The sequence below is a fragment of the Tenrec ecaudatus genome, chromosome 9, assembly GCF_050624435.1.
Source record: "Tenrec ecaudatus isolate mTenEca1 chromosome 9, mTenEca1.hap1, whole genome shotgun sequence".
NCBI classification, from domain to species: Eukaryota; Metazoa; Chordata; class Mammalia; order Afrosoricida; family Tenrecidae; genus Tenrec; species Tenrec ecaudatus.
The window spans coordinates 124,144,495-124,170,570 of record NC_134538.1 but is presented as its reverse complement, the minus strand read 5'-3'; the positions used below and the strand labels follow the sequence as shown (position 1 = coordinate 124,170,570).

Below are 26,076 nucleotides of genomic sequence, written 5' to 3'. Positions count from 1 at the left end.
GATGACAGACCACTGAAGATGGGATGTTGTTTGGAGGAGAGCGGTGCTTGGTTCAGTGAACTTTAACGGAAGATTTGGGAATGAGAAGGGTCACTACAAAATGTGTTCCTCAGTTGTGACTGACTGAGGAAAAGTGTGCAGTAGAAACGTGCCATGCTTTGAAAGAACAGTTCCGAAGTGACCCAGACTTTCCCCCCAGGTCATTAGAGGTGAGACGTGGTGCTATCCTCATGACCCAGAAAGCCAACATCAATCAAGTCAGTGGAAGAAGCCAACATCACCTCATCCCAAAAATGCTCATCAAGAGAAATCAAAGACCAAGATGATTCTCATTTATATTTTATTTTTTACCATAATAAATCTAGTTATTTATATTTATGATTTCCTTGGATCCTTAATTTTTATTTATCATTTTATGGGCGGGGTCTCTGACAAATCTTATAACAACCCACTATTCAATGATATTAAGCACACTTGTACATATGTTGCCATCATTTGTTTTTCTGATGTGAGGGGCACAGTGCATTTGGACTTCTTTCTACCAGGTCAGACTGCTAATCAAGCTTTCTACTTAGAGGTTCTGAAAAGATTGTGTAATATGGTGTCACAAAAAAGACCTGATTAGTGGGAGACAGGGGAATGTTTCTTCCACAGGGACACAGCACGTGCTCACGCAGGCATCTCCGTATGCCATCTTTTGGGGGCAAAAACAGCATACCTCTCCTGCCCCATGCACCTTTAAAACCAGCAATCCCTTTATTGGACATATACCCAGAATAAGTAATAAATAGACTGTGTCCAGTCATCAGTGCTCCAGTGTTCCTTTCGGCACCATTCACACTGACAAAGGTCTGGAAACAACTGAAATCTATCGAGAGACAGTGGATGGGGTAACTCTGGCACACATACACACACACACACACACACACACACACACACACACACACACACTGGAAGACTACTCATCACTAAAAAACAGGGATGGAGACACAAAAGACACTGTCTCCTGGGAAAAGATGGAGGAAATTATGCTAAGAGAAGTTAGCCAAGAACAGAAGGACAAGTGCAAGACGAGTCCACTGAGGTAGATCCAAAAAACACAGTGGGACCAGAAGAAAAAGTTTATTCCATAATTTACAGGTTGAGAGACAGGCACATAGGCATGGGACAGACCAAGCCCAATGATGCACCCAACTTGCCAACACACAGAAGGGAAAAAGTAGGGCGGGTGGGACAAGAGAAAACAAGGGAGGAAAGATGAAGGCAGGGGGGAGAGGGGGGAACCAGGCACTAATCCACAGGGGAGGGTACTCGTTAATGTCTCCACAGGAAAGGGATGGCGAGAGGGAGCAGACCTCAACCTGCTGTACCAGGCCTTGAGGGCAGCATACTGGCACGAAGCAGTGAACGAGCAGAGAGGTCTGGTTGGCCAGGCCAACCCCTTTTCCAGCTATGCCAAACCCTCTCTCCAGGAGAATGCACTTAAGATAAAGCCCGGGGAGAATGGCAGGTCTTACCAGACCACGCTGGAGCAAACAAAGAAGGAAAAAGGGAGAGAATGAGAGAGAGTGGACAGCATCCTGACCCATCAAGCTTTGAGGATGATGTTCCCACTTGGAGTAGCCAATGTACAGAGAGGACCATAGTGTTGGCTCCCCCACAAGTCACAGCATGCCCTTACTGACCCACAGAGCCAAGGGGGGGCAGTACCAGAGACACAGTAGGGGAATTGTGCCCAGTCTGAACCCCTCACCCCAGCGAGTAACCTTAAGGGAGCACAACAGAGCAGCAAGGGGAGCAGAGCAACCAAGTTCCCGAGAATTCTGAAAATAGACTTTGGACTCGGGGGGCAGACCTTACACCGCATCAGACCCAAGCAGAAACTATGCATAAGGGTCAGCAGACAGACCTCGAACTCTCCATAGGCTTTACTCCTCCCTCTTTCTTTTCTTTCCCATGCCTATCTATACAGGACGGTCATGATAAACACTCTGGAGGAAAAAACAATGAATCCCAAGGTTGTGGGTGGGGGAGGGAGTTGAAGAGTGGGCGGAGGATAGGGATGGGAAGTCAAAAAACCCCGGCACAAGGGAACAACAAGGGATCTAAAATTGATGGTAAGGAGGGCAAAGACTGCCTGGTGGGCTTCAATCAAGTGCAATGTAGCCGAGAGGAGGTCCAGAGAGCCAATTGATGGCAGAACATGCTAGTGGTCCAGGGGGGATGTTAAAGGAAACAGAAGGAAAAACTAGGAGGCAAAAGATATTGATAGAGGTATAAATAATGTCATGTACGTATATAAATATATGAATACATAAGGCTAGGGATATAGGTCTATGTACATATATTTATAGATTAAGTATAAAGATAGCCGGCAGACATCGGCCTGTACTCATATCCTCCATCAACACGACACTTTGTTCTAATAACCTGGCATCCTATGATGCTCAATTTCCTGACAAGATCGCAGGAGAGAAAATGGCGCATTAGCTAATGTGGTGAAGAAAGCTGATGACGCCGGGTATTAGAAGATATAGCGTGCGGGGTCTGAAGAGGTTGAAATTAAACAAGCGGCCTTCTACCACAGAAAGAACAAAGCCCACATGGAAGAAGCATAGCAGCCTGTGTGATCATGAGGTGTTGATAGGACCAAGTAACGGGCATCAGCAGACCCCAAATAACCAAGTGTTTTGATGGGAATGAGGAGGATCAGACTGGAGAACCAAAGCCCATCTCTAGACAACTGGACATCCCCTCACATAGGGTCACAAGAAGGGACGAGCCAGTCAGGGCGCCTTACAGCACTGATGAAACTCACCACATTCCTCTAGTTCTTTAATGCCTTCTCCCCACCCCACTATTCTGACCCCAGTTCTATCTTACAAAGAAATCTGGCTAGACCAGAGCATGCGCACTGGCAAAGGTAAGAGCTCTAGACACACAGAATCCAGGACAGATAAATCCCTCAGGAACAATAATGGACGGTGCAATACCACGAGGGGAGGGAGAAGATGGGAGCAGAAGGGGGAACCAATCCCAATAATCGACATATAAATAAACCCTACCCCGGGGGACGAACAATAGAAATGTGGGTGAAGGGAGATAGCAGATGGTGTATAATATGAATATAAAAATAATTTATAATTTATCAAGGGTTCACGAGGTGAAGGTGAGGGCAGGCGAGGGGAAAAGAGGAGATGATAACAAGGGCTCAAGTAGAAAGAAAATCTTTGGAATGATGGCAACATATGTACAAGTGTGCTCGATACAATTGATGTATAGATTGTTATCAGAGTTGTAAGAGCCCCCAAATAAAAAAAAGTGGAATCGCGGATCTGACAAATGTCTTAAGGGAAATGGAGAGTACTTTGAAAGTGATAAGGTTGTATAAAAACATTTAAATAGAAAGCTTTGAAAAACATTGCATTTGGGGGTGGTGGGGCACCTCCTCATATGCATCCATTTCATTGTTCACCATTCTTAATTTTCCTACATTCACACTCCTCACATTCAAAGTTCCATTCATGAGAAATTTTTGTATCTGTTTGCCATCTTGAGTCCTGCCCTACCCCGTACCCAAATCAAGACCCAGAAGCTCCACTGGTGCAAGCGTCACCAGCTCAAGTCACCCTGGTGGATTCCCCTTCAAGAAAACCATTTACAGCAATTTGAACAGAAGCAGATGAGCAGATCTTTGTTCCAGTGGAGCCAATGGGTGGGTTTGAACTCCCACCCATTCAGTGAGCAGCCAAGTGCCTGTGTTGTACGACCACGGGTCCTTGCATTCCACTGGACCACTGATGAAAGCCAGTGCCCACTGTTGTGGGGACCATTTATAGGGAAATGGCGGACAGCACAATAAGCTGGGCATGAAAAGAGGAAATTCTAAGATTTCTTTACTTTCAGGACAGGGAGAGAGTCACTAGAAAGACTCTCCTCCATGCACAATGACTTGTTGAATTTCAGTGGGCTCCTGTGTTAGGCAGCGTTCTCTAGACCAGCAAAACCACGACACTTGTGACAGTGGAAACAGAACAGGATAAGTTATATAGCAAAGAGGACCAGAACAGCCAATTAGTCCAAGCAACGGTACAGAAAGCTCAATCCAACTCACTTCGGTGGGTTAACGAATTTCCTGAAGGTCCTTCCACGATGGGCCGGCAGGTCAGACAGCAAGATTCCGATGGCTGAGAGGGTGGAAAGCAAGGTTGAAATGTCCAACGACAGGCTGCTAGAGTCCCAGGAGCAGCAGGCAACAGGAGGCTCCCATCCAAAGGACTGGAGGTCAGATGACAAACCAGATGTAGGATGCAGCTCTGGAGAAGCAGCTGAGGACACTCCCTTGCAGTTGATTGGCTGCTGATAACAGAGGATAAACACCTCAGTTGCAGTGGTGGGCTTCCTGGAAGGTCCATAGAGATAATCCTATCACAGAGAGCCTTGTGATCCCTTCTGCATATGAATGCAGCTCCAATCCTATTGATCGAGTCACTCCTCACGTAATCCATCATGTGATTCTCTAATTCAAAATGGCCAATGTCCATCCATTTCAGCTTACTCTTAGAATAACTGTATTCATGCATTCCATTTCATTTTTGACCACTTCCAGTGTTCCTAAATTCATACTTCACACTTTCCACGTTCCCAATACGAGAAGCTTTTTGCAGCTGTTTCTCCTACTCTTGAGTCCTGCCCATCACTCTTCCAGTGCGGGAGCAACGGATGTCAGAATAGATGGGGCGTCTATTCCTCCAAACTGACCCCAACTTTATGTTGCCACTGAAACAGGTCATATGACATCTTGCCTCAGTTTGCTCTTTGTGCATGACGTCGAACACCGTTGTTATGTAACTGGTTCCCCTTCATGTAGATGCTTGTTCTGTATCTTTGCCTAGATTCCTTTGTGGCGTGCTTACTGCTGCATATCATCCTATTGAGCCTATTGACTAGCCACTTCTCGGTCTTGGCAGCCTGCACACGTCGTGGAGAATCTGCTCCTGGTCCATCACTGAGCACAGCACCAGGGCGCCGATGACCAGAGCCACAGAGCCATCTGCCCCCTGGTGCACGTTCTCCCAAGGGAGACCACGAAGCCCTCCAACTGCAGGTGACGGTTCTTAGTGATGCTCTACATCAAGAACTTCTCAAAGTTGTGATAGGGGTCCACTGAGGTCACCCTGAATCAGGGTGGGTAGAACTTGAAGTTGGCCCCCGTGTCATAGCCCAGTTCCAGCAGCGACGGCTTCCCAGATGTGCCGGCAAACTCCTGCATTCGACTGCACAGTTCCCGCTTCCTGCTCTTTCTGCCCATTGTACATGGCAGTGAACCTCACCATGAAGTGGGGAAAGAACTGTTTGCACATTCTGCTCCAGAGACCCAGGAAGTGCAGCAGGTACACGGGGAATGCCAGGATGCCAACAAGCAGCCTGAGAAGGAAGACGGCAATCTCCATCACGCAGGTCAGGTCACTCCCTACAGGAGAACCTTCCTCTTGTCTTCTGGGCACCAACTCTCAGACTCACGTAGCTGAGCCACCAGGATTGTGTTTATACTATCCAGGTAGATCCTGCTGATCACGAGAGGGTTACATTTTCCCTTCCCGAATTAGACCAGAAGGTCCATACCAAGCGGTATCATCTAAAACTTTATCTCAGATCCTGGCGAATAGTGTCACCATGCAGTAGTATATTACAGGAAACATCTTAGAACCACTCAGAGGACGCTTTGCTGAGGCCTACATCATCCAACACCAGGATGATCCTTAATCGTTGCACCTCATAATGAAATAGTGTAACAAACCTATGTACACATGAGTGAGGCCACCTCTCAATTAATGATTGCTCCTCGTCAAATTCAGACAAGCGGCCTTCATACTGGACCACAGACACAGTAACTTCATATTAGAAAAAAATCACGTAAAAACGTTAAGTGGTTTTCACAAGCTGCTGGGAGGTATACATTGGATTCCACCTTTGCTGGGACATCCCCACGGAAGAGCTCAAACCCTTGATTGACACATTAAAAGGGGACCCACAGCTAAATGATTTATTGGAGAGAGAGAGAGAGAGAGAGAGAGAGAGAGAGAGAGAGAGAGAGAGAGAGAGAAAACTATTGATGACCTCAAAGTTTTTGGTGAGTGGGAGGTTGTTTATTGGGATAGGCAACCCAGGCAGAGAAAAAGATTTTTCAAGAAATCAGATGTCTGTTTAGGACAGGTAAATTTTGAACCGACTATGAGACATCTAGGAAGAAATTGAGGGAGGGAAATGACTCACTTAGTGCCAAAATCTGTAGGTAGGTCCGCCCGCAGGATTTCGGAGGGTCGAGGTGATTCAAAGCAAGGTTGATGAGTAAAGTGGCGGCGGCGGCTAGAGAGTCCGAGGAACTGCAGGCAGGGTCCAAAGAACTGGAGGTTTGAGGACAAACCAGATGGAGGATCCAGCCTGGGAATAACTGCTGAGGGAACTCCCTTGCAGTTGATTGGCTGCTGATAACAGAGGGAAAACTGTACCTTAGCTGCAGTGGTGGGTTTCCTGGAAGATGGATAGAGATAATCCTATCACAGAGAGCCTTGTGCTTCCTGAGGGAGTCAGGGTGATCCCTTCTGCATAGGAATGCAGCTCCAATCCTATTGATTGAGTCACTCCTCATGTAATCCATCATGTGATTCTCTAATTCAAAATGGCCAATGTCCGTCCATTTCAGCTTACTCTTAGGATACCTATGTTCATGCATTCCATTTCATTTTTGACCACTTCCAGTTTTCCTAAATTCATACTTCACACTTTCCAAGTTCCCAATACGAGAAGCTTTTTGCAGCTGTTTCTCCTACTCTTGAGTCCTGCCCATCACTCTTCCAGTGCGGGAGCAACGGATGTCACAATAGATGGGGCGTCTATTCCCCCAAACTGACCCCAACTTCATGTTGCCACTGAAACAGGTCATATGACATCTTGCCTCAGTTTGCTCTTTGTGCATGAGGTCGAACACCGTTATTTGTAACTGGTTCCCCTTCATGTAGATTCTTGTTCTGTATCTTTGCCTGGATTCCTTTGTGCTGTGCTTAATGATGAATAGCATCCTATAGAGCCTATTGCCTAGCCACTTCTTGGCCTTGGCAGCCTGCACACGTGGTGGAGAATCTGCTCATGGTCCATCACCGAGCACAGCACTAGGGCGCCGATGATCATAGCCACAGAGCCATCTGCCCCCTGGTGCACGTTCTCCCCAGGGAGACCATGAAGCTCTCCAACTGCAGCTGGTGGTTCTCTGCACAGCTCTTCATCAAGAAGTTCTCAAAGTTGGGTTTGGGATCAACACAGGTCACCCTGCATCCGGGTGGGTAGATCTTGAAGTTGGCCCCCATGTCATAGCCCAGTTCCAGCAGGGAGAGCTTCCCAGATATGCCTGCAAAGCCCTGCAGGGTGCTGCAAAGCACCCACTTTCTCCTCGCCGTTGCTCTTTGTGCATCACAGTGAACCTCACCATGAAGTGGGGGAAAGAACTGTTTGCACATTCTGCTCCAGAGACCCAGGAAGTGCAGCAGGTACAAGGGGAATGCCAGGATGCCAACAAGCAGCCTGAGAAGGAAGATGGAAACTCCATCACGCCGGTCTGGTCACTCCCTACAGGAGAACCTTCCTCTTGTCTTCTGGGCACCAACTCTCAGACTCACGTAGCTGAGCCACCAGGATTGTGTTTATACTATCCATTTAGATCCTGCTGATCACGAGAGGGTTACATTCACCGTTCCTGAATTAGACCAGAAGGTCCATACCAAGCGGTATCATCTAAAACTTTATCTCAGATCCTGGTGAATAGTGTCACCATGCAGGAGTACATTATAGGAAACGTCTTAGAACCACTCAGAGGATGCTTTGCTGAGGCCTACATCATCCACTCCCTGTAGGATCCCTTAATCGTTGCACCTCACAATGAAATAGTGTAATAAACCTATGTACACATGAGTGAGGCCACCTCTCAATTTATGATTGCTCCGGGTCAAGTTCAGACACGCGGCCCTCATACTGGACCACAGGCACAGTAACTTGATATTAGAAAAACCGTGTAAAAACATTAACTGGTTTTCACAAGTTGCTGGGAGGTATAAATTGGATTCCACCTTTGCTGGGGCTTCCCCACAGAAGAGCTCAAACCCTTGATAGACACATTAAACGGGACCCACACTACATAGTCCTAGAGCGCTCACCCCACGGCTCGCTGTCAGTTCCAGTTTGTAGAAGGAAGCACTAGCCAAGGAAAGGCTTATCGCAGGACCCCAGCTATGAGTATTCACCTGGACATTTTTCACACACCTATCACCCCCACGGCTCTGTTAGCCCAGGAAGATAAACCTTCGAGAGTGGAGACATCTAGGCAATATGGGCTTCAACGTGGTTGGTCCTATTGGGAGCAAATAGCACAGGTGGTCATCAGAGGCCAGCATGGCGGTGAACCACTCAGTGGGAACAACCCGTCCATCATAATTCTACCTTACACCCCCACTCAGATAAAAAGGGCTTGGGAATTTTCTATAGATCTTTAGAGAGTGTTAGCGGAATTTTGTGGGAAGTTAGCTCGCCATTATTCTCTCGGGAAGCTTGGTCGTTCCTACAACCAACTGCATGGGTCATTACCAAAGTCTCATGCCATAAGGGGCTCGAGGGAGCCCCTCATTACTTACAGACGGCTCCGGGGACAGCAGAGCAGCCCACTGTGGCCCCTCACTCAATCCTTCCAAACTGACTATGGCTGTGCTCAGAAACCGAATATTCACTCGCATTCTGTTCTTCAAAATGTAAGGCAGGCTGTGAACACAACCAGTTACTCGGCGTTTAATGTGCAAGTGTTTGGTCATGGAAACAGCAAAGCCATTGGGAAGTAATTCTTCACCTTGCAAACTCAAATAGCATCCTACCGCCATTCTTTCTTCATTAGCACACACTAGGGCACGCACGCGTGTGCCGGCGTCCATTTCTAAGGGAAATAGCAATGCAGACGGGGTAACCCAAAAGGCATTTGTGGAAAACTGAGGACTGGGAAGAGAGTGTATGCACACAAATTCTTAATGTTCACAATTTAAGAAGCCTGGGAGGCCAGGATTCTGAGTGGATGGAGGTCTTCACACTTGCGAGTTAAAGATGAGCCCCAATCCAATTTTTATAACTAAGATTAATCCGCACAACATCCTCCCATAATAGTGCTACCTTAAAGTGACCTCTTACAAGCACACATGCTGAGGTCTATGTGGCCGGCACCTTTAACTCTAGGAGCAGACAGGCTGCTAGTGCTCTCCCTGCTCAGGGGACAGTCACTCCCCCTGACCTGTCCCCAGCACTGCTGTTAGCTTACTCCTCCAATGAACTCAGGGACCTCTGGGGTTTGGGTACAGCCCACTCTGTGTGGTTCCCTGTACTGAGGGGGGCTTGAATGCCCCAAGAATCTATAAGTTGATGTTAAGAATACATGTTCTCTCCTTCTGCTCAGACCTTGTTACTGATGCCACGCCGTAGTAAGCACCCCAAAACTTTTGTTTGTCTCTCAATTTCTTCCCTTTGATGACCAAACTGTCCCCGAGGGCCCATCGGAGGTCGGGGCTGGACCTCACAGGCATTCAATACTCTTACAGTCTCCAGGGCTGAGCATCCAATTTTACACAACAACGCTGCTAGCCTAAGACCAAGGTATGTCATCTAATTAGGTATAATCTAAATTTAGGGTCAAGCTAGACAGATCGTCAGAGAATGCACTCACTTAGGAAGGGAGCTGATAGAGCTCATTGGTGAGGAAACCAGTCAAATGCACCCCGGCGAATATATACCACTCCTATACCGGCATTTCGATGCCTAGGGGCTTGTACACGTCACTATAGTTCTTTCTCGGATTTTTATGGGTGCCACCTATGACCTGAGAATCCACAGAGCACACCAGCAGCCGTTTACTGTCCTGTTTCACTGGGGTGGGCACTTCAATACATCTGAAAATGGACAATAGCCTCACGTACGCCAGCAAAGGGTGTAGGAAGTTTTGTTAAGATTGGAACATTCATCATGTCACAGGTGTCCCTTAAATGCTCAGGGCCAGGCCCTCAATGAACGGGCATTGGGCACACCAAATCCCAATGAGTGAAACGGAAGGGGGAGATCAAAGGTGATTTCCATACACGTAAGTCTTCATTTAGCTTTATCAACACTAAATATTTACTCCCTTACAAAAAAATTCTAACATAATGAGGGTGGAGAAACATTTTTCCACCACCAAAGAGAAAAGCCATCTGGAGAAGATCTGGTGGAAGAATCTGGTGGAAGAATGATGCTGGACGGAGGATGACAGGTTACTCATCTCTAGGGTCTGAGGAGATTCTTACTTCTTTTTGAGATGGTGGAGAAAACAAATGGATTCCCCTTAGGAGGGTGCGACCTCTTGTGGAGAAAGTTGAAGAACAAGGAGGAGATGAGGAAACCATCCAATCTCCAGGATGATTCTTTCACAGGACACTAACAGCCCAAGGAGAGGGGCTCTTTATTTGTGTTTTCACAGGCACCGGAGATAAATACACGTCAGAAACGTCCAGAAAACCTCACAGATTCATGAGAAAGCAATGTTTCCTAAGAGTTGTAATCATATCTGCCACTGCTGACTGTGTTAGTCAGGGTACTGCAGAGAACCAAATCCACAGAAATTCATGTATAAGAGAGTTTTACATAAAGGTTAAGTGCACACGAAGAACACAATCCAACCCATTGCTGCCCAAGCCCACAAGTCCAACACTAACCCATATGTCCAACACCGATCCATAAAGTCCTTCTCCATCTCACAAAACACGCGGAATGATGCCAAATGCAGGAGGAAAGACAAATGTGTAAGTGAATGTGTAAACATCTCAACGCTGACAGGGTCTCCACACGGCTGCTCTAGCACCCGGGGCTGCATTGGGGTAGGTCCATGTGGCTTCTCCTCAGTGATGTCTTGCAGGAAGTGAGCCTTGCCAGCTGAAGCAGGGAACTGACCAAGGCAGCTGCACCCTGTTCTGACCATCACAGAGCAAATGGCTCGACAACAAGAAAGTTGAGGCTCACTCAGCCATTTATCTCTTCGGCCTTCTATTAATCCCACATGTGTTTCTTGGCCAGGTGGCACAAAAAACTTTCACTATCTCACTGATGTTGCCTGAGAGGCAATCCAGGAATCTATCAGAACTGGACAATTTATGCAAAAGTGACTGGACGAATACAACATACTGTTGATTTGCTAGAAGATATAAAAATGGACTTTCAACATCAATTGATGCTAAAACGAACTTGAACATTAGAATTTGGGGGCATAATTCCTGATCTGTATAATATTAGTATACATAGCTGGACTTTAATTGTAAATCACTTGCAGGGATGTAAGGAACATGTCTCATTGGACATCAATCAGCTGAGAAAGGAAATTTTTACCTCAAGCAGTTTCCATGTGTTAGGTTCTAGTCTGACTGTGCGACTCAGTGTCATTGTTCGTTGCCTGCACCGTCACATGCTGCTTCCATAGAAGGCAAAGTGGTACCGAAACAAGCCACGTCACCCTTTTCAATTTAAAATGTACTCTAAAAGCGGGAAATGTGGGGAACTGGGCACCAGGAGGAGAGTGTATGTGGACAAACTCTTGAATCCTGGGAGGCCGGATTTCGATGGAGGGAGGCCTTCACATTTTTGAGTTGGAGATGAGTCCTAGACACATTCTCCTAATTGAAAACCATCCCCACAAAATCCTCCCATAATAGTGCTACCTTAGTGGAACCCCTTACAAGCACATGGCTGGTCATTCATTATGCGGCAGGCAGCCCTTCAGCATGGGAGCAGACATCATGTTTCTATTGTTCTCCCCACTCGGGGGACAGTCAGTTTCCTCTGCCTGCCCCAGTACTACTATTAGCTTTCTCCCCCATCGTGCCCTGGATATCTAGGGCTAAGACACTGTCCAACTTGTTCCTTATGCGATAGACTGTGATGGATGGGGCTTGTTAACCCAAAGACAATATACACCTGCTGGAGGATACTTTCTCCCTCTCTGTTCTTGACTCTGTGAAAGAGGTGAGCGTACTACACTGTTTGCCTGTTTTTTTATTTATCCCATGAAATTGTACAGTCACTCCTTAGGATCATCTCAGTTGTGCGCTGGACCCCACGTTTCATTTCTTGGCCCATTTATCATCCTCTACCAGTGCTTCCTTAGATCTCGTTGTGACCAAACAATTTGTGTTACACGAGGTTTACTTGTGTTTTACTGCTTATGCAAAGGCGTTCATTCGGTTGTGTGGCTCACAAGAAATACGGATAGCTTTGAGAAGAATGGGGATTCCGGAACACTTCATCATGCTCATACAGAACCTAGCTTCCGAGGCAGCTGTGTGAACAGAACAAGAAAATACCACGGGGTTTAACATTGAGGAAGGTGTGTGTGACAGCTGAACCCTCTCACCATGCTTATACAATCTGCGTGCAGAGCAAATCATCTCAGAAGTTGCATTCTATGGAAAAGAATGTGGCATCAGGACTGGGGGAAGATGCCTTAACAACCTGCGACAACACAACCTTGCTTCCTGAAGGTGAGGAAGGGAGGCACTTGCTGATGAAGATCAAGTATCACAGAACTTCAGCATTTATTACAACTTACTGTAAAGAAAACCCAAATGCTCACAATTGGGCCAATATGATCAGCGGACAAAAGACGCAACTTGTGAAGGATTTCATCTTGCTTAGATCCACAATCAATGCTCAGGAACAAGAGAAACAGTCAAGATCAATAGAAACAGTTGGGAGAGCACGTGATGCATCGCAGAGACTAAATGTGCCGCGTACAGTGTTGAACAGCAAGGAGGTTACTTTGCGGAGGGAGGTGGGCCTGACCCAAGCCATGGTATTTTCCATGGCCTCACCTGCCTGTGAACGTTGGGCTAGAGCAGGGAAGAGCGAAGAAGAATCGATGTATTTGTTGTGAAGCTGGTGAAGAATATCGAAAGTCCAATGGACTCTGCCGAACAAACATCTGTTTAGGAACAAGTACAGTCAGAATGCTCCTTAGAGACAAGGATGGCAAGACTTCTCATGGGCTTTGTCACATGAATATGTTATCCGCAGAGATCAGATGCTGGAACAGAACACCAAGCTTGATAAAGTCGTGGGCAGCCTGTAAAAGGAGGACCCTGAACAAGACGGACTGATGCAGTGACTGCAGCAGTGGGCTCCACTAGCAGCTGAGGGCGGTGCAGGACCGGGGAATGTTTTGTTCTGTGGCCCATATTGGGTCGCTGTGAGTTGGAACTAACTTGCCGATACCTAACAACCACGTTTGTTCTCTCTTGCTTTGTTTTTACGTTTATGGAAAAGTTTTATTGTAATCCAAAAGCAACACAACGGGGCCGGCAATGACTACCGCAAATCCTTCTGCAGTTATTTTAAAACAGATATCAGCTTCTGCCCGGCAATTAAAACAGTTCAAATGGGAAACTTTCACCGCACAGTAAACTCCGCCCCAACTGATGAATGGTGGCTAAAATCATAGGTCCTGGCCACACCTCTCATGTTACGTGGACACCACTCACAATTCAGTACAAAAATTCGTGTTACCAAGCTCTCATGAAAAATTAAGTAATCAAGCGGCAATATTTTAAGTGCAGCAAGGACTGTCCATGTCATGAGTTACTAGGTTTGAATTTCCTCACATTATAACAAAATCGATAGAGAAGACTTTGCAATTTAGACAATGAACAAATCTGTCCTTTTACACAGTGACAGATGTCACTTCTCTCATCTTTCCCCTCCTCCTTTGTCTGTGTTGACTTCTTGTGTTTCTGTTCTTCGCTTTTTTCCAATTCTGCTCCAGTCCCTGCAGGCTTCTCACGTTTCTTTTTTTTTTTTATTTTATTTTTCTTATCATTTTATTGTGAGCTCTTACAGATATTGTAACACTCCATATTTCAATTAGATCAAGTATAATTGTTCAAATTCTACCACCATCAGTTTCAATGATCTGTCTTTCTTCTTGAAGTCTTTGATCTCAGCTCCCCTTTATCCCTTCTGTGTTCTTGCCTCCCTCCCAGGAAGCCTTACGTTTATATTATATATTATTATTTGCCATATCTTACACCATCCCATGTATCTGTTCACCTGACATTCTGTTATCCTTATGTTTCTAATGCTTTTCATGTTTCCGTGCTCCTCCGTTTCTCTCTGCATCTTTGTCTTCTTACTGAGTTGACTTTCTGCTGAGCTTGCGCTGCGTCTGTGGCTTTGGGTCTGGCTTCCAGAAGGGCTATGCTTCTATTTGGACTGCTTTGACTGTGACTCCTGGTCCCACCTCACCGACCCACTGTGCCGTGTCCGCACTCTCTTTGCTTCCTCCATCACTTTCTCTTTCAGTTCCTTCACATTGCCCCCTGATGCTTCTTCTTGTACAAATACATTACTTTCCCTGTCATTTTCATTGTAATCTGGATCAAATTTCACTTCATCATTTTCTCTCCTTAAGTCGGAGGAAAATCAAGAGGACTAGCTTAACTAGGGCTTAGGTTTGATAGAATTCTTGTCAATTTGCCCAACAACTCGCTCTCTTTCAATGTGTGTGTCTGGTGGGTTAAGGATATGCAGTAATTTATTGCTACTGGACTCTAATCCCTTGATTCTGATACATGCTTGTCATGATCTCTATAGTTTGTATCTACAGACTTTGTCTCTTCACCTTAGCATCTTTAGAATCTGAACTAGCTTCGTGATCATGAAGTTTTCTGTGACTCTAGAGACTTCAATGACTTTTGGGGGTGGGGGTGGGGTTGGAGGGCTGCTGTTCCCATCTGAGGCAAATCCCTTTCATCTGTGTTTTCTCTTTCTGTGGGGATGCAGAATATTTACTCCGAGGAGGAGAGTCTTCTTGTTGACTCACTTCTTCCCACCCTGCGCTTGGAACTTGAATAATCTCTGTGGTCTTAGTTGTTTTTTTTTTTTTGGTCTTTATGGGGCATGAAGTTTTTATGTAAGGAGCCATGAATGGATTCATGGTTACATGAAGTTCTAGTCTATTTAGTCGGTTCAGACAGATTTTTAAATGTCACGTTTTCATTCAGACGGTCTACATGACTCTCTCTCTCTCTGGCTGATGCTACTTTTGCCCTCCCCAGGGTTTCCCTTTGCCAAGATCCAATAATCCCGATCTTTGGTTTGTCCCTTTTCACTAGATGTAGAGCTATTGGAACTTTCAATCTCATGCATTGTTTTATGACTCACTTCTTTGAGTTACTGAATCTGAATTTCCTCTGACGTTGGTCACTCGTTTTGTCCTTATACTTGACTCTATTTTCAGTCTTAGTGCCAAACTTTAGTTTGCTTTAAATAATACGACAGGCTTTCCTAGACTTCATGTTGGTTGTGTAGATTTAACATCATCTTCTTCTCCAGATCCAAAGTCATCTTGATCCCTTTTGGGTTGAGGAACCAAATCATATTAATAACATCTTCAGCAGGAGCTCTATTGTCATCCTTAAACTCTCCCACAGTTTCAGTGACAGTCCTTTTGCATCTGGTTTCTGCAGAGGACGGCCACCTGCTGAGCATCTAGGAGTATAATCCACCCCTAGAGGGGAGCTGGATCCTTCAGTTCCACTTACTTCTGCCTGACCTTTCCTTGGACTTTTTCCTGGTTAACTTTCCTGGATGTTGACGTCCGTTCTTCAGAGGGTTCTTTGATATTAGTTATATCCTCTGTACCTCCAATATTGCTCCCCAGTATTTCTGTTGATCTTGATCGTCTTAGCTGGTGGAATGCCGTCCTTGGCAGGGGTCCTAGCCATCTTTCCATGGTCAGGTTTGGTCACATGCTTTCCCTGTTTCAGTTCTTTCAGTTCACTCTGCTTCAGAATTAGCACGACCCCCACATTTGAAGGGAGTACACAGAAAATGAAAGGAGATCGTCTGTTGTGGGAAAGGAAGTGACCTACCACACCACTTCCAGAAGGAAGACAAGCTAAAGGAAGGAGAAAAAACGACGGACTGGAGCACACCTGGGTCCACCAAGCTCCGAGGACGATAGCCTGGCTCGAAGGGACCATTGTACAGAGAGGACCATACAGCTGCCCACACGGCGGGATGCGACATCCTGCACTGACCGATGGCCCTACACGGGACAGCAATGGAGACACCTGGGGGGATGTGCCACTGAGCTGGCCCCAGTACACTGAAGCAAACAGTGGGGGCATGCAACGGAGCAGCAGGGGATGCAGAGCATGGGGGTCCCGAGGGAGTATAATGAATGGGCTTTAGGGCCTATCCATCCTTTCATGTTCAGGTCCCACTCTGTGTTTTGCTCACACGCTTTCCTGTTTCAGTCCTTCTGCTTCAGAAGTTTTCAATGAAAACGATTAAAAATCTTTCTCCACACTTTTTCTTTCGTTTTATATTTTTCTCCCATATTACCATCTGCTTTCTTCACCAAATCCTTATCTGTAGTGATCGCATCATGAAGGTGAGTATGTAACAGGGTTATGGTTTAAGAACAAATTGTTCTTAAGTGGGAGCTAGCATTTAGTGGGACCCCCAAAGCCACACCTGAACCTATGCCTTTTCTTTAATTTGCTGTAACTCGTGAGCCATTACATGACCTATCATTCCATAATCCAATCATGTCAAACATAATTGTGGAATTTCTTCCTTAATCATACATGCTTTCTAAAACTTCCTTTCCTCCCTGGATTTCTTGACATCAGCTCCCTCTTATCTGCACCCCTATCTATGCTCGCTCCCTAATGCCCTTTCTAATTTCTCTGCCTGTGGGCCCAACATCCTTGGTTTTCACTTAATGAAAATAAGGCAACAAATAACACGGCTTCAAGAGAGTGAGCCCCAATGGCGACGCGCTTCTGAGGTACACCCTAATAAAAATGAGTATAAACAGAATATAACAGAACGGACATCAATTTTATTGGCACATAAATTACATATCATTCAATTCAACATCTCAGTTGTTGAGACATGTCAATGAGAATTATACAATCAATCTTCGTGCACCCCTGCACTCCCATGGTGAATTTGCCTTTAGAATAACTTGTTCAAACACAATCCGTTCTAGTGCTCCCTCCCCTCTCTGTCCTTTAGTGTTACTCCCCAAATCCCCTTTCCCTCGCTATGGTCCTTCCCCGTGCCTGCATCCCCATTACCCCTTGTACCAGGATATCTCCTTATGGATCCATTCCTCCAACGTTTCACAGTTGGCGACCCATCAGGAATAATAAAAAAAAGCCCAACAAATTCTAATAAGGTGGCGAGGCTATAATCATAATTGTATAAAGACAAAAATACAAATAATGCAAATGAAGGAAAATATCCCATCAATCTGTGGCTTTTCTAAGTGGAGGTTCAGATTGTGGTGATTTCTCACATCCTCCACTTGCTACCTCTTGAGATTCTTTAGTAGGTTTTAATCTTTCTTCCCTGGATACAGTAGATCCATCATTTTTACATTTAGTCTTGTCACCTTTTGGCTTTGGCTTATATATATTTTTCTTGTCTTACTCAGATATTATTTTATTTATTTATTTTTTCTGGTTTTTATTTATTTTTTTTAATTTTATTTATTTTTATTTTTTATTTTATTTATTTTATTTTTTATTTTATTTATTTTTAACTCTATTTTATTTTCTAAATATTTTCATAATTTTTCATTATGATTTCAAATGTATATCACATCCTTCCATAATTCACATGAGCTATCGATGTATAAGCGGTGGATTCTGCATCCATGGGATCATCTTGGACAGGTGCAGCATCGTCTCGACTTGGGAGAACAAGAAGTCGGTTTGATCTTCCTCAGCCCCTCTGTGTTCTCTAGATGTCTGAGATGTCTCTAGTAGCTCTGGATGCAGAAAAGATTCCTGTCCGCACTTTCACACCACTCAGCATTTCCCCTTTCTCTGCAACGCTCCTTTTCTACCGCGTCTACACTCCTCCCAGCAATAGCTTTTAGCGCATAAGGTGGTGGAGCTCTTCTGAGTCGATGAGCAGATTGGTGCTCTGTTTCTCCTTGGGGAGCACTCCGTTTAGTATCAGACTGTGCCCTAAACGCTCGAGGAGATCCTCATCATGAATGATGTCGACGATATCGTGGTGATCTTGACCTCGATCGATGGTATCCATGAGATCTGGAGCGTGACCGGTAACTTCGGCTCTTGCCTCTGTCTCTTCTGGGATGTGCGGGTGATGGTGAATAGGAAGGAGAATGGACCGATATGAGCACTGTGGCAGTTACATCAGGAACAGGAGCTGCGGTAGAAGATGGAGCTCCAGGAGCAAGAGGAGCCGAGGTAGATCGTGTGGAAGCCAATGACGGCATTGAGGGTGCTGGGTGAGTTGAGGAGGATATCGCTGGATTCATCAGAGGATCCTGTGGTTTGGATATTGGAGATCTCTTCAGAGGTTGTAGGTGCCTTGGAATCAGTGGTGGTGGTGGAGGGAACTCATTTCTTAGTCTTTGTGTATAGCCAGTCTTATTTTGGAACCTCTCAACAGCCTTCCGTAGATTCTTATTGGGAACTAAAGTATCGGGAGAGACCTCCTTCTGAAGACACGTGGGGCACGTATGTTCATCTGATTCCAGGAGTGCTGTGCGCACACATTCATCGCAATAACTGTTTCCACAGCACGGAATGATCACTGCGTCAGTCATCAGCTCCTTGCAGAGGAGACAGGCCAATTCCGCTGGGATCGGATCCTCTTCTGTGGAGGCAGAGCTTGGTTCCTCTGGGGAGAAGGGGGGCTTCTCTTTCTTCCCAAGGGCATATGCCTGTGCATCTATGATGGGGACTGCATACTGTCCAGAGCTGGTCAGCAGCGCTCCCTTCACGTTAGCATCTTTCACTTCCATCATAAAAGCTCTAGGAATGCCAGCGCTCCTTCTAATTCTACGGCCAGCGTCAAAGTTCTTCTCCCCCTTTGTCGGGCAATGGTGAATATAATGTCCAGGTTTGCCACACTGGAAACAGATGTAAGTAGGAGGTGGTGGACCTAGAGGTTTCTTCAGGTAATTAATTGGGTCATACTTGTGGGCAGACTGAAACATCATTGCTTTAATCTTGTCATCTTCAGAAGCATTGGCGTCAGCCAGATTGGCAGCCTTGGTCAGCTGGGCTGCACAAACGGACGCAGAAGAGCCGTGCATTGCTCGCAAAGTGCCCATCGCTGGTTCCGTTGGACTGATCCCAGACGTCTTGCTTGCAGATTTCACAACACCAATAGGAAGTCTTCTAACAATCACCGAAGAATTCCTAGGGATCAGCGCATTGTCATCAGTGTATTCTTCATTCGTCTGCGCCTTGCTGATCTGCAGTTTGCAGGTAGAAGCTTTCAGCTTTTCTCTCCCCATGATTTTCTCCTTCAGGTCGCACAGGGAGATGTGGAACCCATCAAAGACGATGGTGTCGTAGTTGAGTTTAGAGGCAAATTTATAATGCACACCAGGCATGGTTGCAGAGGAGTCGTTCTTGGATATCTCACTGTGTACGACTGCGCTCTGTAGAGAAGAGGAATATACAGAACAGTCCATCTACAAGAAATGGCTACTGTGGTTGCAGAGGCCAAGTTTTTTTTGTCTGTGGTGTTAGGTTTTAGGCTTCTTCTCACTCACCTAGCTGCAGGGCTGATCAACCCAAGAAGGGCTGGCAGGTCAGACAGCAAGATTCTGATGGCTGAGACAGTTCAAATCAAGGAGGCAGGCTGCTGGAGACTCCCACGGACAGCAGGCGACAGGAGAGGTCAATGGCTCACATGCAAAGGATGACGTCAGATGACAAAGCAGACCAGCTGAGGAAACTCCCTTGCAATTGGTTGGGTGCTGAAAACAGAGGGAACAACTACACCTTAAGAGCGGTCGTGGGTTTCCTGGCAGGTGGATAGAGATACTCCTATCACAGATAGCCTTGTACTTCACGGAGTTAGCAAGGTCCTTCCTGAAGAGGATTGCAAGTCCATTCCTCTTGCTGGATTACTTCTGACACGGTCCATCATATGCTTTTCCAATTCAGAACGGTCAATGTCAGTCCATTTCAGCTCACTAATCTAAGGTATTGATGCATATGAGGGAGTAATAAAAAAAAACAAAAAACAAAAAAACAACCACCGGAATGGTGCTGGGCGAGTAGAGCTTTCCTAGTGTGCCTTGTTCCTGCCAGGTGAGCATTGAGCGACTCGCTCTGAGTTAGTGCTACCAGTGGTGTTGCTTGGGAAGGTTCTCTCTGGTCACCAGGAACTGTTTCAGAAACTCAAGCGCAGGAGTGGTTTTTTCGTTTCAGTAAAGTGAAATGACGATGGATGGCAGAACTTATTCTGGTCACCCGTCAACTCACTGAACTCACGACATTGCTGACAACAGTCATGCACTTGTGCTTGAGACGGATGACAGACCACTGAAGATGGGATGTTGTTTGGAGGAGAGCGGTGCTTGGTTCAGTGAACTTTAACGGAAGATTTGGGAATGAGAAGGGTCACTACAAAATGTGTTCCTCAGTTGTGACTGACTGAGGAAAAGTGTGCAGTAGAAACGTGCCATGCTTTGAAAGAACAGTTCCGAAGTGACCCAGACTTTCCCCCCAGGTCATTAGAGGTGAGACGTGGTGCTATCCTCATGACCCAGAAAGCCAACATCAATCAAGTCAGTGGAAGAAGCCAACATCACCTCATCCCAAAAATGCTCATCAAGAGAAATCAAAGACCAAGATGATTCTCATTTATATTTTATTTTTTACCATAATAAACCTAGTTATTTATATTTATGATTTCCTTGGATCCTTAATTTTTATTTATCATTTTATGGGCGGGGTCTCTGACAAATCTTATAACAACCCACTATTCAATGATATTAAGCACACTTGTACATATGTTGCCATCATTTGTTTTTCTGATGTGAGGGGCACAGTGCATTTGGACTTCTTTCTACCAGGTCAGACTGCTAATCAAGCTTTCTACTTAGAGGTTCTGAAAAGATTGTGTAATATGGTGTCACAAAAAAGACCTGATTAGTGGGAGACAGGGGAATGTTTCTTCCACAGGGACACAGCACGTGCTCACGCAGGCATCTCCGTATGCCATCTTTTGGGGGCAAAAACAGCATACCTCTCCTGCCCCATGCACCTTTAAAACCAGCAATCCCTTTATTGGACATATACCCAGAATAAGTAATAAATAGACTGTGTCCAGTCATCAGTGCTCCAGTGTTCCTTTCGGCACCATTCACACTGACAAAGGTCTGGAAACAACTGAAATCTATCGAGAGACAGTGGATGGGGTAACTCTGGCACACACACACACACACACACACACACACACACTGGAAGACTACTCATCACTAAAAAACAGGGATGGAGACACAAAAGACACTGTCTCCTGGGAAAAGATGGAGGAAATTATGCTAAGAGAAGTTAGCCAAGAACAGAAGGACAAGTGCAAGACGAGTCCACTGAGGTAGATCCAAAAAACACAGTGGGACCAGAAGAAAAAGTTTATTCCATAATTTACAGGTTGAGAGACAGGCACATAGGCATGGGACAGACCAAGCCCAATGATGCACCCAACTTGCCAACACACAGAAGGGAAAAAGTAGGGCGGGCGGGACAAGAGAAAACAAGGGAGGAAAGACGAAGGCAGGGGGGAGAGGGGGGAACCAGGCACTAATCCACAGGGGAGGGTACTCGTTAATGTCTCCACAGGAAAGGGATGGCGAGAGGGAGCAGACCTCAACCTGCTGTACCAGGCCTTGAGGGCAGCATACTGGCACGAAGCAGTGAACGAGCAGAGAGGTCTGGTTGGCCAGGCCAACCCCTTTTCCAGCTATGCCAAACCCTCTCTCCAGGAGAATGCACTTAAGATAAAGCCCGGGGAGAATGGCAGGTCTTACCAGACCACGCTGGAGCAAACAAAGAAGGAAAAAGGGAGAGAATGAGAGAGAGTGGACAGCATCCTGACCCATCAAGCTTTGAGGATGATGTTCCCACTTGGAGTAGCCAATGTACAGAGAGGACCATAGTGTTGGCTCCCCCACAAGTCACAGCATGCCCTTACTGACCCACAGAGCCAAGGGGGGGCAGTACCAGAGACACAGTAGGGGAATTGTGCCCAGTCTGAACCCCTCACCCCAGCGAGTAACCTTAAGGGAGCACAACAGAGCAGCAAGGGGAGCAGAGCAACCAAGTTCCCGAGAATTCTGAAAATAGACTTTGGACTCGGGGGGCAGACCTTACACCGCATCAGACCCAAGCAGAAACTATGCATAAGGGTCAGCAGACAGACCTCGAACTCTCCATAGGCTTTACTCCTCCCTCTTTCTTTTCTTTCCCATGCCTATCTATACAGGACGGTCATGATAAACACTCTGGAGGAAAAAACAATGAATCCCAAGGTTGTGGGTGGGGGAGGGAGTTGAAGAGTGGGCGGAGGATAGGGAGGGGAAGTCAAAAAACCCCGGCACAAGGGAACAACAAGGGATCTAAAATTGATGGTAAGGAGGGCAAAGACTGCCTGGTGGGATCCAATCAAGTGCAATGTAGCCGAGAGGAGGTCCAGAGAGCCAATTGATGGCAGAACATGCTAGTGGTCCAGGGGGGATGTTAAAGGAAACAGAAGGAAAAACTAGGAGGCAAAAGATATTGATAGAGGTATAAATAATGTCATGTACGTATATAAATATATGAATACATAAGGCTAGGGATATAGGTCTATGTACATATATTTATAGATTAAGTATAAAGATAGCCGGCAGACATCGGCCTGTACTCATATCCTCCATCAACACGACACTTTGTTCTAATAACCTGGCATCCTATGATGCTCAATTTCCTGACAAGATCGCAGGAGAGAAAATGGCGCATTAGCTAATGTGGTGAAGAAAGCTGATGACGCCGGGTATTAGAAGATATAGCGTGCGGGGTCTGAAGAGGTTGAAATTAAACAAGCGGCCTTCTACCACAGAAAGAACAAAGCCCACATGGAAGAAGCATAGCAGCCTGTGTGATCATGAGGTGTTGATAGGACCAAGTAACGGGCATCAGCAGACCCCAAATAACCAAGTGTTTTGATGGGAATGAGGAGGATCAGACTGGAGAACCAAAGCCCATCTCTAGACAACTGGACATCCCCTCACATAGGGTCACAAGAAGGGACGAGCCAGTCAGGGCGCCTTACAGCACTGATGAAACTCACCACATTCCTCTAGTTCTTTAATGCCTTCTCCCCACCCCACTATTCTGACCCCAGTTCTATCTTACAAAGAAATCTGGCTAGACCAGAGCATGCGCACTGGCAAAGGTAAGAGCTCTAGACACACAGAATCCAGGACAGATAAATCCCTCAGGAACAATAATGGACGGTGCAATACCACGAGGGGAGGGAGAAGATGGGAGCAGAAGGGGGAACCAATCCCAATAATCGACATATAAATAAACCCTACCCCGGGGGACGAACAATAGAAATGTGGGTGAAGGGAGATAGCAGATGGTGTATAATATGAATATAAAAATAATTTATAATTTATCAAGGGTTCACGAGGTGAAGGTGAGGGCAGGCGAGGGGAAAAGAGGAGATGATAACAAGGGCTCAAGTAGAAAGAAAATCTTTGGAATGATGGCAACATATGTACAAGTGTGCTCGATACAATTGATGTATAGATTGTTATCAGAGTTGTAAGAGCCCCCAAATAAAAAAAAGTGGAATCGCGGATCTGACAAATGTCTTAAGGGAAATGGAGAGTACTTTGAAAGTGATAAGGTTGTATAAAAACATTTAAATAGAAAGCTTTGAAAAACGTTGCATTTGGGGGAGGTGGGGCACCTCCTCATATGCATCCATTTCATTGTTCACCATTCTTAATTTTCCTACATTCACACTCCTCACATTCAAAGTTCCATTCATGAGAAATTTTTGTATCTGTTTGCCATCTTGAGTCCTGCCCTACCCCGTACCCAAATCAAGACCCAGAAGCTCCACTGGTGCAAGCGTCACCAGCTCAAGTCACCCTGGTGGATTCCCCTTCAAGAAAACCATTTACAGCAATTTGAACAGAAGCAGATGAGCAGATCTTTGTTCCAGTGGAGCCAATGGGTGGGTTTGAACTCCCACCCATTCAGTGAGCAGCCAAGTGCCTGTGTTGTACGACCACAGGTCCTTGCATTCCACTGGACCACTGATGAAAGCCAGTGCCCACTGTTGTGGGGACCATTTATAGGGAAATGGCGGACAGCACAATAAGCTGGGCATGAAAAGAGGAAATTCTAAGATTTCTTTACTTTCAGGACAGGGAGAGAGTCACTAGAAAGATTCTCCTCCATGCACAATGACTTGTTGAATTTCAGTGGGCTCCTGTGTTAGGCAGCGTTCTCTAGACCAGCAAAACCACGACACTTGTGACAGTGGAAACAGAACAGGATAAGTTATATAGCAAAGAGGACCAGAACAGCCAATTAGTCCAAGCAACGGTACAGAAAGCTCAATCCAACTCACTTCGGTGGGTTAACGAATTTCCTGAAGGTCCTTCCACGATGGGCTGGCAGGTCAGACAGCAAGATTCCGATGGCTGAGGGGGTGGAAAGCAAGGTTGAAGTGTCCAAGGACAGGCTGCTAGAGTCCCAGGAGCAGCAGGCAACAGGAGGCTCCCATCCAAAGGACTGGAGGTCAGATGACAAACCAGATGTAGGATGCAGCTCTGGAGAAGCAGCTGAGGACACTCCCTTGCAGTTGATTGGCTGCTGATAACAGAGGGTAAACACCTCAGTTGCAGTGGTGGGCTTCCTGGAAGGTCCATAGAGATAATCCTATCACAGAGAGCCTTGTGATCCCTTCTGCATATGAATGCAGCTCCAATCCTATTGATTGAGTCACTCCTCACGTAATCCATCATGTGATTCTCTAATTCAAAATGGCCAATGTCCATCCATTTCAGCTTACTATTAGAATAACTGTATTCATGCATTCCATTTCATTTTTGACCACTTCCAGTGTTCCTAAATTCATACTTCACACTTTCCACGTTCCCAATACGAGAAGCTTTTTGCAGCTGTTTCTCCTACTCTTGAGTCCTGCCCATCACTCTTCCAGTGCGGGAGCAACAGATGTCAGAATAGATGGGGCGTCTATTCCTCCAAACTGACCCCAACTTTATGTTGCCACTGAAACAGGTCATATGACATCTTGCCTCAGTTTGCTCTTTGTGCATGAGGTCGAACACCGTTGTTATGTAACTGGTTCCCCTTCATGTAGATGCTTGTTCTGTATCTTTGCCTAGATTCCTTTGTGGCGTGCTTACTGCTGCATATCATCCTATTGAGCCTATTGACTAGCCACTTCTCGGTCTTGGCAGCCTGCACACGTCGTGGAGAATCTGCTCCTGGTCCATCACCGAGCACAGCACCAGGGCGCCGATGACCAGAGCCACAGAGCCATCTGCCCCCTGGTGCACGTTCTCCCAAGGGAGACCACGAAGCCCTCCAACTGCAGGTGACGGTTCTTAGTGATGCTCTACATCAAGAACTTCTCAAAGTTGTGATAGGGGTCCACTGAGGTCACCCTGAATCAGGGCGGGTAGAACTTGAAGTTGGCCCCCGTGTCATAGCCCAGTTCCAGCAGCGACAGCTTCCCAGATGTGCCGGCACACTCCTGCATTCGACTGCACAGTTCCCGCTTCCTGCTCTTTCTGCCCATTGTACATGGCAGTGAACCTCACCATGAAGTGGGGAAAGAACTGTTTGCACATTCTGCTCCAGAGACCCAGGAAGTGCAGCAGGTACACGGGGAATGCCAGGATGCCAACAAGCAGCCTGAGAAGGAAGACGGCAATGTCCATCACGCAGGTCAGGTCACTCCCTACAGGAGAACCTTCCTCTTGTCTTCTGGGCACCAACTCTCAGACTCACGTAGCTGAGCCACCAGGATTGTTTTTATACTATCCAGGTAGATCCTGCTGATCACGAGAGGGTTACATTTTCCCTTCCCGAATTAGACCAGAAGGTCCATACCAAGCGGTATCATCTAAAACTTTATCTCAGATCCTGGCGAATAGTGTCACCA

At 46.2% G+C, this 26,076-nt stretch overlaps 4 pseudogenes; all 4 read right to left on the bottom strand.

Moving 5' to 3' along the window:
* Positions 1 to 4,946: 4,946 nt before the first annotated feature.
* On the bottom strand, positions 4,947 to 5,453 carry LOC142456133 (thiol S-methyltransferase TMT1A pseudogene; annotated as a pseudogene).
* Positions 5,454 to 7,098: 1,645 nt separating this feature from the next.
* On the bottom strand, positions 7,099 to 15,827 carry LOC142456132 (E3 ubiquitin-protein ligase RBBP6-like; annotated as a pseudogene).
* Positions 15,828 to 18,109: 2,282 nt separating this feature from the next.
* On the bottom strand, positions 18,110 to 19,489 carry LOC142456131 (E3 ubiquitin-protein ligase RBBP6 pseudogene; annotated as a pseudogene).
* Positions 19,490 to 25,345: 5,856 nt separating this feature from the next.
* LOC142456130 (thiol S-methyltransferase TMT1A pseudogene) lies at positions 25,346 to 25,852 on the bottom strand (annotated as a pseudogene).
* Positions 25,853 to 26,076: the final 224 nt, after the last annotated feature.